This window comes from Pelobates fuscus, chromosome 2 (genome assembly GCF_036172605.1).
Source record: "Pelobates fuscus isolate aPelFus1 chromosome 2, aPelFus1.pri, whole genome shotgun sequence".
NCBI classification, from domain to species: Eukaryota; Metazoa; Chordata; class Amphibia; order Anura; family Pelobatidae; genus Pelobates; species Pelobates fuscus.
This window is the reverse complement of record NC_086318.1, coordinates 52,321,914-52,343,958: the sequence shown is the minus strand read 5'-3', so window position 1 is coordinate 52,343,958 and position 22,045 is coordinate 52,321,914.

The following is a 22,045-nucleotide window of genomic DNA, read 5'->3' as shown; positions in this document are numbered from 1 at the left end:
CCACCGGAATACCCGACTGACTGGCAGGACATATGGGAGGCTACGGCTTCTATCTCCATTTGTGTCAACCACAAGGAACAGGACTACAAAACATTACTAAGATGGTATCTAACTCCCGCACGACTATACCACATGGGTAAGACTGACACAGACCTCTGCTGGAAACAGTGTGGACAAAGGGGAACATACATACACCAATGGTGGCAATGCCCAGAACTAGCACCGTTATGGGCAGAGGTAGCTCGTCTGGTCTCCAACTTACTCCACATAGATATCCCTCTAGACCCATGGATATGGCTTCTATCCAAACCCTGGGAACCCTTAACCAGAGCCCAAAACAGATTAACAAATAGAACAGCCCTGGCAACCAGACGGGCAATAGCAGAACTCTGGGGCACCCCGGACGTCCCCACATTGTCCACAATTATTCGTAAGACCAGGGAAGCCATTGAAATGGACAGACTCTCAGCCCTGGTTCATGAAACGTCACACCACTTTTACAAAATATGGGACCCGTGGCTGAACGAGCCGGCCCTAACATAACCGAACCTTGCTACGCCACAGCCCTCACAAATGGCCAACAGAAGCATAGAACAGCATAGAAACCAGAGGGGGGTACCCCACAGCAAAGCATACAGGGATGACCCCACAAAGGCCTGCACCCGCAACCTAATAGGGTAAGCCCACAACAGACCCTGGCTGACACCCAAAATCCCAGAACAGAACCACTAAAGCCTCCCGTGAACACAACACCCACCCCCTGAGACCAAAGGTTAAATTTGTTTATACTTGACTGTATATTTATGTTTGTCACGATTCGGGGAACCCAACACGCTAACACACACACACACACAGAAAAGGTGCAGTACCGGACCTTAGATTGGCCGGGCTAAGCACACACAGAATAGTCAGGAGACAAGCCAAGTAAGGGGAACCAGAAGACAGAATAACGAGAAACAAGCCGAGGTCAAAGGGTAGGAGAAAGTCACAAAGTCATATTAACAAGCCAGAGAGTACGTAACCAGAAACACAAGTTCAGTATCAATACTAGCAAGCAAAGACCACAACAGGGCAGGGAGGAACAGGAAAGGTAAGTATTTAAACCATACGGTTAATTCTGATTGGATAATTTCCAATCAGAATTAACAATCACACGTGGGAGATATCTAAACCTCCCAGTGTGATTGAGGCACTGTGCCTTTAACGCCGGTTCAGGTGACTGACCCCGGCGTGTAATATATTTGGCGGTCTCCCAGCATGCAGCGTCATGCATGCTGCCGCTGGGGGACGTGGAGGAAGACGCGGGCAGCATCCGAGGCTGGAAGGATGCCGCTCGCCGAGCCCAGGAGGAGGAGGGGACTGCGGACGGCTGGAGGGTGAGTACCGCGAGCGGAGTGCAGCCTCCCCTCGCAGCCGCCCGCGGGATCCCGACAATGTTTATATTTAAGTTTCATTGTTTTCTATGGTTTCACAACCTATCAACCTATCTGCAACCTATCAACATGCTACCAATGCAACATTATAGATGGAAACCAGCTACACAAAAACAATTGGTTATAAACTGATGTCATACATGTCATGCGATAAATGTCTACAGCAATGTTGAAAAATACCTCTGAAAAATGAAAATAAAGAATGTTTTAAAAAAAATATGAAAATGTTTTAATATAAATACTACTACTAATAAAAATAAATATGAAAATTAAAATCAATATAATAAAGAAATTAAAAAATTAAAAAATGAAAAAATTGAAAAAAAAAATAAATAAAATAAAAAGAATAAATAAAGATAATTTAAAAAAAAAAAAAAAATTAAAATGAAAAAATACTCATGAAAAATAAAAATATAATGAAAAAATAAGAAACAATTAGAAAAAATAAGATCACCTCTGAAACTATAAAAAACAAACCAAATCAAAATCCACGTTCAGTCCTAATGGCTGAAGTGTTTTAAGTTTGTGTATCCAGAAACCCTCTCGTCATCTCAGCTTATTCATGAGGTCCCCGCCTCTAGAATCCAGAGTGACCTGTGCAATAACCACCCAAGAAAAGTTTTCAACCTTAAAACTGGGACAGCTATTACAGTGCATGGGGATAGAATGGTTTTGGACCCCCTTCCTTTTATTTTCATCATTGTATAAAAAATATAATTGCGAATGTATTTGGAGGTGTCTCCCTGATTCACTCTTTCTTTATATATGCATGTCCGCTTCTTCCGGAGAGCCCCTCCGTGCAGACCGATACGCTGGAACACAGGCATGCGTTCCAGACGCCATGATGTCATCATTCATGCCGGCGAGACGTACCAGAACTTCTGGGTTATTGGAATGCGTTCCACAGAGATTTACCGGAGATTTACCCCTCCATATATGGATTGCATTGGAAACAGATGAAGAACCAAGAAACGATTGGTTGTTATCAAGAAGAGGGACATTTAAAAGCATTTTTTCCATGTTGTTAGGTTATAGAACTTTATTCATGCACAAGCACTTTATTTTAACTCCTGAGGAAGTCCAGTTTAAGTGGACGAAACACGTTGAGTTCGTTTTTATTTTATTTTATTGTGTTTTGCTGCTGTTTATGTTTGTTTTGTTCTTGGTTCCTGACTATCCCAGACAACTGTGTTTCTACAATCTGGAAGAGGGACTAAGGAGTTGACTGATGAGCTTGCTTTGAATTTCTATATTGTAAGTGTAACCACTAAAGTGTATTTTTTATTTTAAATCATATTGCACTATGGTTTTTAACCTTCTTTCCACATAACTGACTTAAATTGCAGAATACTATACTGGAGTCTGGTGTGAGCAACATTTTTGTGACGAGCCTGAACTTTTAGTCATTTTGTGAGTGCAACCTTTAACCGTGGGGGCTCATTGTATACATGTTATTACCCTATGAGTGTTATGAGTGTTTTCTCCATTGTGTATTTTTAGGTATATTTTGCTTTTTTCCTACTTTATACAAGGATAGAGAGGAATCCTTGGTTTATACCATATACCATGCAGAAAGCAAATTGTACGGCTTAAAAAAGGACGGACTTTAGTTGCTTATGAAGTGAATTTGGAAAAAGAATAAATTATCATTTTTGCGCAATTCAAACACAGAATAAAAATAAATTTTGCAACATTAATATTCCCGTGATTCTTTATCATTTCCGCTCAAAGATAATTCACTATATCTGTTACCCTTTCTCTATAGTGTATCAGCTCATACTGTGCCTCACTGTTCCACTCTCTTCCTCCAAATGCATTTTTTTTATGTGAGCCCAAATTGTATTCATTATATTGTTTGTGAATACATCTATTGTATCTATGGAGAACAAAATCTCTATGTCTTAATTAGAAGGAAATTTCTTATATAGACTGCTAATATTTCAATTATAAACAAAAGCAACAGGATGCCACTAACCGAAAAGTAATCAAATACAACTCCAGGTTTCATTAAACAGTAGTAAGTGATTTTGGTGATATATTTCCTTAGAGTGAAAGTGGGAGGTATGCACAGCTCACTCTGTCAAAACACTTTTTAGCATCAAAGACATTTTGTCACCATAGGAATCTGTTCTTTATCAGAATGAATTACTAAATCGGTTATGTCTAGCCTGCTTTGCTCCTGGTCTTCTGGTGATGAAACATTCTTGATTCAGATGTTCAACTGTAGTAATCACAGCTCTGAGCCATTTATCAAATATTTATCCTACATATTTGCATAAAGAATCAAGAACAATATTTTACTATGACTGTTATCTATAGTATCATCTTTACAATTCTATTCACTATTCAGCAGCAACCTTAACAATTCAACTTCAGATGTACACGCAGTCCATATTGAATTAAATATTTAGTAGGGCTTTCTTATCAGGCGGTCAAAGCAGGCTGAAAACCCACGAGGACTAGAAGCATTATTAATCTTCTTCTTAAGCAATGATATAGGCCAATTTGAAAACTGAAACGTGAGCAAATTATTCATGTACATATTATTAATGCCAAGAAGTCAGATTGTGGCTTGAATGGAAACATTGATTCCGTTATTGCAAGGACAAACTCATGGACTGTTGGCTAAAAAAAAAAGGATTTACTGAGTTAAAATCAAATTAATGAATAAGGTCTTTAAGATTTTTTTGGGTATTCATATTTTAATCAAAAAAGACATACCGTATTTTTCGCTCCATAAGACGCACCTCACCATAAGACGCACCTAGTTTTTAGAGGAAGAAACCCAGAAAAAAAATATTCTGAACAAACTGTCCCATAGTGTTTCTTACTATGGGACAGTTTGTACAGAATATTTTTTTTCTCCCCTGTCCCATAGTGTCCCCCCCTCCCATTGTCTTCTCCGCTCTCCCATAGTCTTCACTCACCCCCTCCCCATAGTCTTCACCCACCCTCTCCCCATAGACTTCATCCACCCCCTCCCCATAGACTTCACCCACCCCCTCCCCATAGACTTCATCCACCCCCTCCCCATAGACTTCATCCACCCCTCCCCATAGACTTCATCCACCCCTCCCCATAGACTTCATCCACCCCTTCCCCATAGACTTCATCCACCCCGCCATAGACTTCATCCACCCCCCCATAGACTTCATCCACCCCATAGACTTCATCCCCCCATAGACTTCATCCCCCCATAGACTTCATCCCCCCATAGACTTCATCCCCCCCCATAGACTTCATCCCCCCCCATAGACTTCATCCCCCCCCATAGACTTCATCCCCCCCCATAGACTTCATCCCCCCCCCCATAGACTTCATCCCCCTCCCCATATTCTTCTCTCCCATACTGTCCCCCTCCCTTTGTCCCATAATTACTTACCTGTCTTGTAGCATTGGCCGGCAGCACAGGGCGCACCGCGGTAGTGGAACTTGAATTTCATGTTCCGGTTTCCGGCGGGACTGAAAAGAAGTGCGCACTCAGCTTGTGCACACTTCTTTTCAGTCCCGCCGGAAACCGGAACATGAAATTCAAGTTCCACTACCGCGGTGCGCCCTGTGCTGCCGGCCAACGCTGCAAGACAGGTAAGTAAAACTTCATATTCGCTCCATAAGACGCACAGACATTTCCCCTCACTTTTGAGGGGAAAAAAAGTGCGTCTTATGGAGCGAAAAATACGGTAAAACATGACCAAAGGCATTTAATCAATTACATAGTGAAAAGATGCCGATTTTCAGTCATACAGGGAGTGCAGAATTATTAGGCAAGTTGTATTTTTGAGGATTAATTTTATTATTGAACAACAACCATGTTCTCAATGAACCCAAAAAACTCATTAATATCAAAGCTGAATATTTTTGGAAGTAGTTTTTAGTTTGTTTTTAGTTTTAGCTATTTTAGGGGGATATCTGTGTGTGCAGGTGACTATTACTGTGCATAATTATTAGGCAACTTAACAAAAAACAAATATATACCCATTTCAATTATTTATTTTTACCAGTGAAACCAATATAACATCTCAACATTCACAAATATACATTTCTGACATTCAAAAACATAACAAAAACAAATCAGTGACCAATATAGCCACCTTTCTTTGCAAGGACACTCAAAAGCCTGCCATCCATGGATTCTGTCAGTGTTTTGATCTGTTCACCATCAACATTGCGTGCAGAAGCAACCACAGCCTCCCAGACACTGTTCAGAGAGGTGTACTGTTTTTCCTCCTTGTAAATCTCACATTTGATGATGGACCACAGGTTCTCAATGGGGTTCAGATCAGGTGAACAAGGAGGCCATGTCATTAGATTTTCTTCTTTTATACCCTTTCTTGCCAGCCACGCTGTGGAGTACTTGGACGCGTGTGATGGAGCATTGTCCTGCATGAAAATCATGTTTTTCTTGAAGGATGCAGACTTCTTCCTGTACCACTGCTTGAAGAAGGTGTCTTCCAGAAACTGGCAGTAGGACTGGGAGTTGAGCTTGACTCCATCCTCAACCCGAAAAGGCCCCACAAGCTCATCTTTGATGATACCAGCCCAAACCAGTACTTCACCTCCACCTTGCTGGTGTCTGAGTCGGACTAGAGCTCTCTGCCCTTTACCAATCCAGCCACGGGCCCATCCATCTGGCCCATCAAGACTCACTCTCATTTCATCAGTCCATAAAACCTTAGAAAAATCAGTCTTGAGATATTTCTTGGCCCAGTCTTGACATTTCAGCTTGTGTGTCTTGTTCAGTGGTGGTCGTCTTTCAGCCTTTCTTACCTTGGCCATGTCTCTGAGTATTGCACACCTTGTGCTTTTGGGCACTCCAGTGATGTTGCAACTCTGAAATATGGCCAAACTGGTGGCAAGTGGCATCTTGGCAGCTGCACGCTTGACTTTTCTCAGTTCATGGGCAGTTATTTTGCGCCTTGGTTTCTCCACACGCTTCTTGCGACCCTGTTGACTATTTTGAATGAAACGCTTGATTGTTCGATGATCACGCTTCAGAAGCTTTGCAATTTTAAGAGTGCTGCATCCCTCTGCAAGATATCTCACTATTTTTGACTTTTCTGAGCCTGTCAAGTCCTTCTTTTGACCCATTTTGCCAAAGGAAAGGAAGTTGCCTAATAATTATGCACACCTGATATAGGGTGTTGATGTCATTAGACCACACCCCTTCTCATTACAGAGATGCACATCACCTAATATGCTTAATTGGTAGTAGGCTTTCGAGCCTATACAGCTTGGAGTAAGACAACATGCATAAAGAGGATGATGTGGTCAAAATACTCATTTGCCTAATAATTCTGCACTCCCTGTATAAAAAGCAAAACAGGTCAGCACAATGACTTGAGATAAAAAGAGATAAAACGTCAATAAGGAAAATAAGACAGAGGAAGAGAGAAAAGGATTGGCCTGCATAATAAAAGGCTGTAGCAATGTCTCTGTTAAAGAGACTGCAAAGAAAAAATGCATCTTACAGGGAGGGTGCGCACATAGAGGCCAAATATATACAATATATAGGGACAGCGCACACCTAAAAATACAGTTTCACATTTTACTAGGCTATTTAAAATCACCGATCTGAGCAAACAAATATGGGTATTCAGTTCCACCAAATGGCCATATTGTGTTAAGCTCACCACTACGCCAGAGTACCTTAATATTGGTGGGTCCTACACTAATTCAAAATGCTAAAGTGTATTTAAATGATTTATTGCAAGAGCATTGTGAATATACAGTATCTCACAAAAGTGAGTACACCCCTCACATTTTTGTAAATATGTTATTATATCTTTTCATGTGACAACACTGAAGAAATGACACTCTGCTACAATGTAAAGCAGTAAGTGTACAGCCTGTATAACATTGTAAATTTGCGGTCCCCTCAATATAACTCAACACACAGCCATTAATGTCTAAACCGTTGGCAACAAAAGTGAGTACACCCCTAAGTGGAAATGTCCAAATTGGGCCCAAAAGTGTCAATATTTTGTGTGGCCACCATTATTTTCCAGCACTGCCTTAATCCTCATTGGCATGGAGTTCACCAGAGCTTCACAGGTTGCCACTGGAGTCCTCTTCCACTCCTCCATGACGACATCACAGAGCTGGTGGATGTCAGAGACCTTGCGCTCCCCCAACTTCCATTTGAGGATGCCCCACAGATGCTCAATAGAGTTTAGGTCTGGAGACAGGCTTGGCCAGTCCATCACCGTTACCTTCAGCTTCTTTAGCAAGGCAGTGGTCATCTTGGAGGTATGTTTGTGGCCGTTATCATGCTGGAATACTGCCCTGCGGCCGAGTCTCCGAAGGGAGGGGATCATGCTCTGCTTCAGTATTCACAGTACATGTTGGCATTCATGGTTCCCTCAATGAACTGTAGCTCCCAAGTGCTGGCAGCACTCATGCAGGCCCAGACCATGACACTCCCACCACCATGCATGACTGTAGGCAAGACACACTTGTCTTTGTACTCCTCACCTGGTTGATGCCACACACGCTTGACACCATCTGAACCAAATAAGTTTATCTTGGTCTCATCGGACCACAGAACATGGTTCCAGTAATCCATGTCCTTAGTCTGCATGTCTTCAGCGAACTGTTTGCAGACTTTCTTGTGCATCATCTTTAGAAGAGGCTTCCTTCTGGGACGACAGCCATGCAGACCAATTTTATGGTCTGAGCACTGACAGGCTGACCCCCCACCCCTTTCTACTCATACATCTATTTCTCAAAGACAACCTCTGGATATGATGCTGAGCACGTAAACTCAACTTCTTTGGTCGACCATGGCGGGCCTGTTCTGAGTAGAACCTGTCTTGTAAAACCTGTGTACGGTCTTGCCCACTGTGCTGCAGCTCAATCTTAAAACTTCCAGTGACCAGTATGACAGAGTGTGAGAGCGATAACCCCAAATTTAACACCCCTGCTCCCGATTCACACCTGAGACCTTGTAACACTAACAAGTCACTGGGGAGATAAAATGGTTAATTTGGCCCAATTTGGACATTTTCACTTAGGGGTGTACTCACTTTTGTTGCCAACGGTTTCGATATTAATGGCTGTGTGTTGAGTTATTTTGGGGGTACAGCAAATTTACACTGTTATACAGGCTGTACACTTACTACGTTACATTGTAGCAGAGTGTCATTTCTTCAGTGTTGTCACATGAAAAGATAAAATAAAATATTTACAAAAATGTAAGGGTAGTACTCAGTTATGTGAGATACTGTATCTATAGTGTGCACATGTTATGAGATAAAAATCAATACAAAATAATGCAGTGTCGAAACTAAACAATTAAAGTGATAGTGCTTTGATGTATATACTCACAATGCATATCATATATCTGCTTTATACCAATGAAAATTGTAATAAAAGTGATATCACTATCCAAAACCCCATCAAATTTATACCTGTGATCAACTCCAAAAAGGCCTCTGAAGCAGAGGGGCATGACGGGGTGCTCAACCCAAAAGGAATCTGGTCTGGACTCCAAACTTACAAAGAAAAAACAAAAAGGGAACTGAGGGCACACCAGGAACATACAGTGTACAGGTTCAGGTTAGCAGATTGTTTACTTTAGGACTTGCAGGAGGTGGGATTCCAGAGGTGGCATTCCAGAAGTGTACTGTATGAAAAAAGATAGGGATCTCACATAAAAACTGGAGTTAAAAGTCTGCAAACATAGTACAGGATTATTGATTTGTGTTTTTTTTTTAAAATATAATTTGTAAAATTTGAAATCACTAATAATGTAATAATGTTTTATTTACTAATCTCTACTTTACTAATTAAAGCTTTCTTGCTTATGTTACATTTCAATTGCCTCTATATGCTATAAACATGTATATTTAATAATCTGTGTCACGCCGAAAAGAGATATGGTTTGCACATGCTAAAATGTCAATAAAATTGTTTGTCGAGCATGGAAAAATACTAGTGAAGTATTATGTAACGGACCGCTGGCACAACGACCAAGTACCTCCGCCAATCAATGCTCCTAATGCTTGCCAAGGACTCCAAGCACTCCACCAGACACCATAAGCACTGCAGACCCCACTTCCAGCAATGCAGCTGCACCGGGGTCTCGGTGTCCTCCACCCACCCTGGACCCAAGACCAGGATCCAGCTTCCAGTGGGTAGACATCTCCTATTCCAGAGAGCGTAGCAGGAACAAGCTCTTACAAGAGCTTATACTCAGGGGAGTATTGTGATTATAGTGTAGTTATCACATCCCCCAAACATAAGCCAAGACCTAATGAAGAGGTCAAGAAGGTCTGTTTAATAGAAGCCAGCACTTACAATTTATACACACATTTTAAACCCCCCAACATATTTACATACAATAGGTTACATAGATTACTATAGTATAAGGAAGGGTGGAGTCAGACTACAGCAAGGACTAATGGGAGATTGAGGAGGGACAAAGCAGCTAGTTTAAACTGGTCTGGCAGTGTCCCTGGGACAACGCCCTGCTGGGGAAACAATAGGGCAGGAAAAAGGGGGAGGGGAAGAGGCACATTTTCCCATGGATTTAAAGAGGCAGAAAAAGCGTTTTAAAAAACAATATGCCCAAATAATGCTTTTAATACATCCCAGGGGCCATCCCAGGGGCCATAGTCACAGGGCAAGAGGCTGGCAAGCAGTCCTCTCCAGGTATTAATACATTAAGTTTTAAATTATTTTTCCCATGGGCTGCAATACATTTACATGAAAAATAAGATAGGGTCATATTGTTAAACAAAATGGTTGCATAATTAAAATAAAAGTATAATAGAATTTAGATTTTTTTGTTTGACTGTGTGTTTAGCATGGTACCAATAAAATCTACACAATGTCTAATTATATTTTACTATATACATAAAAAAGAACAAATGTTAGATATGGTATGCATATATTTCATTATATACTGTTACACAATAAATGAGAAATATTAAAGAGCACTTGCATTGTTTAATAAGAAGTGGGGTCACATATATGGAATTAGACTTCATTTCTATATTGTACTAAACAAATATAATTGAACATGTAAATTGAAAAGTGATTCTAGCTTTAATGTTCTCATCTTCCTCCTTGGACTTTAGCATTTTGCTGATGTCTTTCATTTAGAAATAGACTCCCATGCCAAAGAGCCAATACAAATATATATATATATATATATATATATATATATATATATATATATATATATATATATATATATATATATTTTAATAAACTTTTCATGTCAGGACATATTTGGGATTATTTTAATAGATTTCTTATCCAACACGTTACTTCCTAAAATTCGGAATTATAGCAAAATAATCAAATGGTAAGTAATAGCAAGAATAACCGTTCTATAAACCTTATCCAAATTAGCTTCAGTCGCATTATTGTAATCTCAACTTTGCCATTCAGATTTCAATTCGCTACAATTTAGCGATTAATGAGTAAATCAGCATGTGTTAATATGCATTCTTCTACTTGTATCGGTGTGTTGAAAAAGGTATACAAAAGGACAGGATATTGTTTTGACTTAAATGAACACTATAGGGTCAGGAACACAAACATGTATTCCTGACCCTATAGTGTTAAAACCATCATCTAGCCCCCAGGGCCCCTCATGCCTCCATAAATATAGCAAAATCTTACTTGTATTCAAGCCTGAAGCTGTAGCTCTGCATGCTGTTTGCCTCAGAAAAACAAGTTGTCTGCTGACATCATCAGAAGAGGTGGCCTGATCCAATCACAATGCTTTTCCATAGGATTGGCTTAAACTGACAATGAGGCAGATCAGGGGCAGAGCCAGCACAATTCAAACACTGCCCTCAATTAATCTCTATGAGGAAAGTTCAGTGTCTGCATGCATAGGGAGGAGACACTGAATGTTTGGATGCATTTTAGGCAGCCATGACCCAGGAAGGATCTCTAACAGCTATCTGAGGAGTGGCCAGTGAAGTTATCACTAGGCTGTAATGTAAACACTGCATTTTCTCTGAAAAGACAGTGTTTACAGCAAAAAGCCTGAAGTTAATGATTCTACTCACCAGAACAAATTCAATAAGCTGTAGTTGTTCTGGTGACTATAGTGTCCCTTTAATAATATTACAGCTTGTTATATATATCTACATATATAACTTTGCCACTGTGCTAACCAGTCGGTGACAGAGCTAAGATCCTGCAAGACTACCAAATCCAGACAGACAAGCAAGTACTTGCCAACCAAACTGACATTGTGGTGGTAAACAAGGAACAGAAACCTGTAGTCATGGTGGATGTGGCAATACCCAGTGACTATAATATCAGGAAGAAGTAACATGAGAAGATGGACATTAACCAAGGACTGACAGAAGAGCTAGAAAGGATGTAGAAAGTGAAGGCAGTAGTAGCGCTAGTTGTGATAGGAACACTCAGGGCTGTGTCCCCCAAGTTGGAGAAGTTGTTTCAACAGATTCCAGATGTAACATCTGAGGTTTGCTGTCCAGAAGAGTGCAGTTCTGGGACCAGCTAAGATACTGCACAGAATCCTCAGGAATCCAGGCCTCTGTTAGAGGACCCGAGAATGAGGAATATTTATATATTAACTATATACAATATTTAAACACAGATAATTAATCATCAGTAGAGATGTCCCGAATAGTTCGCTGGCGAATAGTTCGCTGGCGAATAGTTCCTGGCGAACTTAGCTTGTTCGCGTTTGCCGCGGCGGGCGAACATATGCGATGTTCAGTCCACCCCCTATTCGTCATCATTGAGTAAACTTTGGCCCTATACCTCACAATCAGCAGACACATTCCAGCCAATCAGCAGCAGACCCTCCCTGCCAGACCCTCCCATCTCCTGGACAGCATCCATTTTAGATTCATTCGGAAGCTGCATTCTTAGTGAGAGGAGGGACAGTTTAGCTGCTGCTGATTTAATAGGGAAATCGATAGCTAGGCTTGTGTATTCAGTGTCCACTACAGTCCTGAAGGACTCATCTGATCTCTGCTCTAAGGACAGCATCCCAAAAAGCCCTTTTTAGGGCTAGAACATCAGTCTGCTTTTTTTTTTCTTTCCTGTGTAATCTAATTGCAGTTGCCTGCCTGCCAGCGTGTGTGTCAGGCTCACAGCATATACTGTGCTCAATTGCCCAGTGTCACCACTCATATCTGGTGTCACAATAGCTTGCATTTTAAAAAAAAACACTTTTTTGACTGTAATATAATAGCAGTCAGTTTCCTTCACACGTGTGCGTTTCAGGGCCTGCCAGGGCACAGTGTCACACCACTGCAACTCATATCTGGTGTAACAGTAGTGTACATAAAAAAAAAATATAGAAATTTGACTGTGAAATAATAGCAGTCAGTTTCCTTCACACGTGTGTGTTTCAGGGCCTGCCAGGTCACAGTGTCACACGAGTGCAACTCATATCTGGTGTAACAGTAGTGTACATTTAAAAAAAACAACACTTTTTTGACTGTGAAATAATAGCAGTCAGTTTCTTTCACACGTGTGCGTTTCAGGGCATGCATGGGCACATTGTCACACCCATGCAACTCAAATCTGGTGTAACAGTAGTGTACATTTAAAAAAACAAAACACTTTTTTGACTGTGAAATAATAGCAGTCAGTTTCCTTCACGCGTGTGCGTTTCAGGGCCTGCCAGGGCCCAGTGTCACACTAGTGCAACTCATATCTGGTGTAACAGTAGTGTACATTTAAAAAAAACAACAACACTTTTTTGACTGTGAAATAATAGCAGTCAGTTTCCTTCACACGTGTGCATTTCAGGGCCTGCCAGGGCACAGTGTCACACCAGTGCAATTCATATCTGGTGTAACAGTAGTGTACATTTAAAAAAAACAAAACACTTTTTTGACAGTGAAATAATAGCATTTAGTTTCCTTCACGTGTGTGCGTTTCAGGGCCTGCCAGGGCACAGTGTCACACCGTTGCAAGTCATATATGGTGTAACAGTAGTGTACATTTAAAAAAGAAAAAACTAGAAATTTGACTGTGAAATAATAGCAGTCAGTTTCCTTCACGTGTGTGCATTTCAGGGCCTGCCAGGGCAAAGTGTCACACCAGTGCAACTCATATCTGGTGTAACAGTAGTGTACATTTAAAAAAAAAAAACACTTTTTTGACTGTGAAATAATAGCAGTCAGTTTCCTTCACACGTGTGCGTTTCAGGGCCTGCCAGGGCACAGTGTCACACCACTGCAACTCATATCTGGTGTAACAGTAGTGTACATTAAAAAGAAAACTAGAAATTTGACTGTGAAATAATAGCAGTCAGTTTCCTTCACACGTGTGCGTTTCAGGGCCTGCCAGGGCACAGTGTCACACCAGTGCAACTCATATCTGGTGTAACAGTAGTGTACATTAGTGTTGTCGCGAACCCGAAATTTTCGGTTCGCGAACGGCGAACGCGAACTTCCGCAAATGTTCGCGAACCGGCGAACCGCGCGAACCGCCATTGACTTCAATGGGCAGGCGAATTTTAAAACCAACAGGGACTCTTTCTGGCCACAATAGTGATGGAAAAGTTGTTTCAAGGGGACTAACACCTGGACTGTGGCATGCCAGAGGGGGATCCATGGCAAAACTCCCATGGAAAATTGCACAGTTGATGCAGAGTCTGCTTTTAATCCATAAAGGGCAGAAATCACCTAACATTGACACCTGTCCTCAAAGCCCAGCCCTGATACACACTGACACAGAGCAGAATAGAGACTGTTCCCCCTACATAGGGTCACTTGGCAGATATGGATTGACACCTGTCCTCAAAACCCCTGATACACACTGACACAGAGCAGAATAGAGACTGTTCCCTGTCCACAAAGACCATGATACACACTGACACAGAGCAGAATAGGGACTGTTCCCCCTACATAGGGTCACTTGGCAGATATGGATTGACACCTGTCCTCAAAACCCCTGATACACACTGACACAGAGCAGAATAGGGACTGTTCCCCCTACATAGGGTCATTTGGCAGATATGGATTGACACCTATCCTAATGATCCCTGATACACACTGACACAGAGAAGAATAGAGACTGTTCCCTGTCCACAGAGACCATGATACACACTGACACAGAGCAGAATAGAGACTGTTCACCGTCCACAGAGACCATGATACACACTGACACAGAGCAGAATAGGGACTGTTCCCCCTACATAGGGTCACTTCGCAGATATGGATTGACACCTGTCCTCAAAACCCCTGATACACACTGACACAGAGCAGAATAGAGACTGTTCCCCCTACATAGGGTCAATTGGCAGATATGGATTGACACCTATCCTAATGATCCCTGATACACACTGACACAGAGCAGAATAGGGACTGTTCCTCCTACATAGGGTCACTTGGCAGATATGGATTGACACCTGTCCTCAAAACCCCTGATACACACTGACACAGAGCAGAATAGGGACTGTTCCCCCTACATAGGGTCACTTGGCAGATATGGATTGACACCTATCCTAATGATCCCTGATACACACTGACACAGAGCAGAATAGAGACTGTTCCCTGTCCACAGAGACCATGATACACACTGACACAGAGCAGAATAGAGACTGTTCACCGTCCACAGAGACCATGATACACACTGACACAGAGCAGAATAGGGACTGTTCCCCCTACATAGGGTCACTTGGCAGATATGGATTGCCACCTGTCCTCAAAACCCCTGATACACACTGACACAGAGCAGAATAGAGACTGTTCCCTGTCCACAGAGACCATGATACACACTGACACAGAGCAGAATAGAGACTGTTCACCGTCCACAGAGACCATGATACACACTGACACAGAGCAGAATAGAGACTGTTCCCTGTCCACAGACACCATGATACACACTGACACAGAGTGTCCACGTGAAATAGGGCCGTGAGTAATGACGTCACGGGTAGCCTGCCCATAGTATCGCATAGGGTGGAAGAGCTGATAGGACATCTGAAACGTATTGGGATGGAGATGCTTAATTGTTCTCCAAAATGCTTGACACCACCCCATAGTGAATCTCTGCAAACTTTAATACCATCAGAGGAGGAAGAATGTGGCAGCCCACTGGGATTATGATGATTTTCCAGACCCTGGGGTTGACATTAGTCCAGATTTACATCTTGTGACCCATGAGGATGTTCCAGGCACTACTTGTGAAATAAAGACAGATAATAAAGTGAATGATCCTTCTCCTTGGGACTTGCACCCTGTCGTTGAAGGCGGAGTAGGCAATGGCAAGAGCATGCTGTGGGTAGTCAGTGCAAACACTCTCTTCCCGGTGAATAATGAGGAGACTAACTATGATGACGTTATTTGCGTTGAAAGTAATGATGCCAGAGATCTTTTGAAACCATACGGAAGGAACAAATTGGTTAAAAGAAAGGCAAGAGACCACCTGCATATAGACAAGAATACGCATAAGAGAAAGAAGAGAACAGGTGAAAGAGAAGCTGCAGACTGCCTATATGCAAATAGTTGAGTTATGTCCTGAAGATGTCCGTGTTACCACAGTGCAGACTCTGTTTGATACACTACTGAGGAGAGTCAGAGAAACCCCAGATCTTCACGTATTGGATGAGTCGGTGCGTGGAGTTGCAGAGAACGTAGAACAAGAAATATTTAAACTTTTCCTGTGTACTGACAGCAGATATACATAGGGTCACTTGGCAGATATGGATTGACACCTGTCCTCAAAACCCCTGATACACACTGACACAGAGCAGAATAGAGACTGTTCCCTGTCCACAGAGACCATGATACACACTGACACAGAGCAGAATAGAGACTGTTCACCGTCCACAGAGACCATGATACACACTGACACAGAGCAGAATAGAGACTGTTACCCCTACATAGGGTCACTTGGCAGATATGGATTGACAAATCCCTGACAAACAGATACCACATGCAAGGAAGGCAGCAGGGGCGCAAATGACCCACTCCTGACGCGGGAAGGTAGTGACGACAAATAACAATACAGGACTCTTTAGAGGCCCTGTAATTGTAATCAGTCCACTTGAAATCCCTTAACTTTGATCAATTGGAGGGAAGTCTGGTGCAGAGCCACTGACCCATGCGCAGGGCCAGCCTTAGGCCTTTGGGCGCCCTGTGCAAGAAATCTTCACCCTGTCACACCCATGTGCAAGAAATCTTCACCCTGTCATAGGGTCACTTGGCAGATATGGATTGACAAATCCCTGACAAACAGCTACCACATGCAAGGAAGGCAGCAGGGGCGCAAATGACCCACTCCCGACGCGGGAAGGTAGTGACGACAAATAACAATACAGGACTCTTTAGAGGCCCTGTAATTGTAATCAGTCCACTTGAAATCCTTTAACTTTGATCAATTGGAGGGAAGTCTGGTGCAGAGCCACTGACCCATGCGCAGGGCCAGCCTTAGGCCTTTGGACGCCCTGTGCAAGAAATCTTCACCCTGTCACACCCATGTGCAAGAAATCTTCACCCTGTCATAGGGTCACTTGGCAGATATGGATTGACAAATAACCAAAACAAAACAACACCGTAAAAAGTGTTAGATAATATATAAATTACTTAGCTTCCAATAAATCTGTAGCCTCCCAAGATCGTAATCCACCCAAAACGATCGTTATATATATATAGAACCACAAGCAGAGAAATGGGATACGGCTATACAGTCTATAGAGGGAACATATAAAGAAAAAAACAATAGTGTGATACAGTATATACAGTGAATTGTGCGCTTAATTGGATGCACTCACGAGATAATAGAGATAGAAGAGCATTCAAGGTGCCTCCCCAGGAAATATGGGGGGATATTGGTATCATTTGCCAATGTCGAGCAGCCAATGGGACACAGGACTCCAGGTGAGTAGTAGTAGAAAAATTCGAGATTTTATTCTTTTTTAAAAGGTGATACAACACCATAAAGATAAAATATAAAAGTGCAGCAATAGGTCCAACGCGTTTCGTTCAACACAGGAACTTCATCAGGGACGGCACAATAAAAGAAATCACCAGCAGTATTGCAGATAGTAAACAAACACACATCCTACTCACCCTAACAATAATCACTATAAATAGGGCTAGTCCCAAAGTCCCATTGGTCCAAGAAGTGGGGGTGTCTTCCAAATAGCTCTCCATTGGTCTAAGGAAGGTATCCTCCAGCTGATTCAATTTTCGGCATATTGATGTTCAAAAAACAAAAAATGAACAGGAGATAAATTTTCAGGGGAGACCGAGAGGTCCAAAAGAGAAGACCATCACAAATTATTTCCGCCCCAGAACCGAGACTTGGGAGCATCCCAACAGGTTCACCCCCCTGTATCAAGACTCCCCTCACAAGCGGGTGAGAACAGAGGACTAGATTCAAGTTCCAATTCTCTTTCTTCCCGAAATACGGAAGAAAGGGGCAGAGGTATCTTTAACCTAACTGGTATCCCCCTTACACCAGAGGAAATGGATTTACTTTCAAAGGGGATGAAATTTGCCCCTAATAAAACGGCAAATGATTTCAACCTATATATAGACCTCAAAAAATGTATCCGCTCGCTAACTATCAAAAGGCATTTTCTCTTACACCCACCTATTATGGAGGGTGATGTAAATACTGTAGATAAAAGAGCAAATTATAAGTTTCAACCTAGGTCCCATTTTTTTCCTGTTCAGAGTAAGGGTCCATTCTTGGAGACCTTTGAGCATATGGTGGACCAGGCTTTTCAATCTATTACCCATGAGAGAAAGAGAGGTACATCCCCCTTTAACTTGACAAAGAAGGAGAAAGCCACTTTACAACAGCTTATGGAAAGAGAAGACCTGGTGATCAGGGAGGCCGATAAGGGAGGGGGAATAGTGTTGATGATGGCCTCTTACTATCTTAAAGAGTCCCTCAACATCTTGGGGGATAGGAAGACATATATTACATTATCCAATAACCCCACGCTTATGTACAACTTAGAGCTTAAGGAAATTCTTATCAAAGCCAGGGATAGCGGAATTATATCACAAAAGAATTTTGACTTCTTATTTCAAAAGAACCCAGTAATTCCAATATTCTATTTCTTCCTAAAACCCACAAACGCCTCCCTGATCCGCCAGGTCGCCCTATCATCAGTGGAGTGAATTCGCTTACTGCTAATTTATCAGCATACGTGGATTCATTTCTCCAAAAATATGCCCAGGGAGCCCCTTCCTATATACGTGACACGAAGTCCTTTCTTCAAGAATTGGAGAGTATAGAGTGGGAATCCGATTACAGTTGGGCCACGCTGGACGTGACGTCTTTGTATACGGTAATCAATCATCAGTTGGGGCTGGAGGCTCTTGATCACTATGTGTCCCAGGATTCTGATTTGTCCCCAGGCCAGAGGGTGTATATTGACTTCGGTGAAGTTTATATTAGAACATAATTTTTTCTTTTTTAACGATCAATATTATCTCCAGATAACAGGTACCGCCATGGGCACCAGGTTCGCCCCCAGCTATGCCAACACCTATATGCGGAGATGGGAAGAACTCTTCGTGTGGTCGGGGCATGGCTGGAGGGAGAGCCTGGTGCTCTGGCGGCGCTATATCGATGATGTGGTCATTATCTGGAAGGGGTCTTCGACCAGTTTTTCTGATTATGTCCGCCATCTTAATTCTAATTTGTTCAATCTTGTGTTTACTCCTGAGTGGAATAAGAGCAGAATTCATTTCTTGGACCTTGAAATTTTTTGTGATCAGGGCCATATCCACACCAAATGTTTTTTTAAGCCCACGGATGGCAATGGTTTCGTTCATCAACGGAGCTGCCATCACAAACCGTGGCTCAAGGGCATAGCCCGTAGCCAGTTTACCAGATTAAAGTGCAATTGTTCTCGTCCCATGATTTTCAAACTCAGTCCACATATATAAAGAACAAACTATGTGCAAGGGGCTATAATAAAAACACCTTAGAGAAAGAGATCCGCTCCATAGGCTCTTTAGAACGCAGTAAACTTTTGGAGGACAAACTACCTGGGACGGGGGGAATGATAATTTCAGGTCCTCTTTTGTTACACAATATAATACCGATCATCTTAAGATAAAAAGAAGTTTAAGCGAATTCTGGCCCATCTTACAACAGGACCCTATTTTGGGCAGTTCACTATCTGAACGTCCAATGGTGATTTTTAAGCGGAATAAGAACCTTAAGAATATGCTAGCTCCTAGCTATGCTATTAAAATGAATAGATCCATCGGATCTTCCGATTCTGGTTGTTTCAGAGGATGTAATAGCTGTAAAGCCTGCACCACTGCCCATATGGGAAGAACTAAGGAATTTAGCAGTGCTGTCACTGGAGAATCGTTTGGGATCAAATCACCTATTGGTTGCCACACGGACCATGTAGTATACTTACTGCGGTGTCCGTGTGGCAAACAGTATGTGGGACGTACACAACGTATTTTAAAGGTCAGAATCCTGGAACATCTAAACAACATACGTAAGGGACTTGTTACTCATTCTGTTTCCGCCCATTGCTCCAACTGTCCTTCTTTTTCATTTAGGAATTTTCAATGTATGGGGATTGAACATGTTCTACCCTATTGGTGTGGAGGGGACAGAGTTAAAAAACTATCCCAAAGGGAAACCTTTTGGATACACAAGCTAAAGACCTTGGAACCAAAGGGTCTAAATATCGGGATTGATCTGGTGTGTTTTTTGGAGTAACCACTATAACCACTTTCCTTTCTTAGAAGTTCCTTTTGAATTAAGAGTACCATTTATTCATTTTATAGGATACCAAGGATACCTCTCTTTCTTCTCCCCCCCCCCCTTTTTTCTCGGGGATATGATTAAACGGTCATACTCGATGTACATATGGATATACAAACTATACAAAAAAGAGACCTAAGACAAAAAGACAAAAATATAAATACTATATATGAAAGAACTAGTTCTAAAAAATAATGAATGTAGTTCACACTATACGGTTATGTGTACCGATTAGGTATTTATTACCATCTATAATTAATAATATTGAGGGAACATTTTTTACCGGTTATATTTTTCACTTTTTTTATTTTAATTGGTGCCGGTCACTTTTATGGATTCATAAAGGAGTCTATCTCTTTAAATACACTTGTAGATAAGGTGTCTATAACTTTAATGGACCCTAAAGGAGTCCACTATGTTAATAATCTTTTATAGTAAGGGCTTGTGACCCAAATGGATTTATGAAGGGTATGTCACTTTCAATAGATCTGCAGAGTAGGTGTTTGTACCTTTAACAGACCTGCAGATATCATACAATGGGGTTAAATCACGAAAATTTGCTATATTATAATTTGAAATTTATTTAAGTAATTAATGATGTTTGTACATTGTATACTAATCCACTTTTCTCTCCTTTTAGAGATTTATTGCACTTTCAATTATGTTTTAAGTCTTTTGGTGTTAGTTTCTAATGTATGAGGATGCTTCCGATTGAGATAATCATGTAATACTTACTGAGCATGTGCGGACTGCCCTTGGAACGCACGTGGAACGCAAGTGACACGCGGAAGTGATTGGAAATGTCCACTTCCGGTTCCGGTATTTGAAATAAACGCGCTCGTTTTTTGAACATCAATATGCCGAAAATTGAATCAGCTGGAGGATACCTTCCTTAGACCAATGGAGAGCTATTTGGAAGACACCCCCACTTCTTGGACCAATGGGACTTTGGGACTAGCCCTATTTATAGTGATTATTGTTAGGGTGAGTAGGATGTGTGTTTGTTTACTATCTGCAATACTGCTGGTGATTTCTTTTATTGTGCCGTCCCTGATGAAGTTCCTGTGTTGAACGAAACGCGTTGGACCTATTGCTGCACTTTTATATTTTATCTTTATGGTGTTGTATCACCTTTTAAAAAAGAATAAAATCTCGAATTTTTCTACTACTACTCACCTGGAGTCCTGTGTCCCATTGGCTGCTCGACATTGGCAAAGGATACCAATATCCCCCCATATTTCCTGGGGAGGCACCTTGAATGCTCTTCTATCTCTATTATCTCGTGAGTGCATCCAATTAAGCGCACAATTCACTGTATATACTGTATCACACTATTGTTTTTTTCTTTATATGTTCCCTCTATAGACTGTATAGCCGTATCCCATTTCTCTGCTTGTGGTTCTATGGATTGACAAATCCCTGACAAACAGCTACCACATGCAAGGAAGACAGCAGGGGCGCAAATGACCCACTCCTGACGCGGGAAGGTAGTGACGACAAATAACAATACAGGACTCTTTAGAGGCCCTGTAATTGTAATCAGTCCACTTGAAATCCTTTAACTTTGATCAATTGGAGGGAAGTCTGGTGCAGAGCCACTGACCCATGCGCAGGGCCAGCCTTAGGCCTTTGGGCGCCCTGTGCAAGAAATCTTCACCCTGTCACACCCATGTGCAAGAAATCTTCACCCTGTCATAGGGTCACTTGGCAGATATGGATTGACAAATCCCTGACAAACAGCTACCACATGCAAGGAAGGCAGCAGGGGCGCAAATGACCCACTCCTGACGCGGGAAGGTAGTGACGACAAATAACAATACAGGACTCTTTAGAGGCCCTGTAATTGTAATCAGTCCACTTGAAATCCTTTAACTTTGATCAATTGGAGGGAAGTCTGATGCAGAGCCACTGACCCA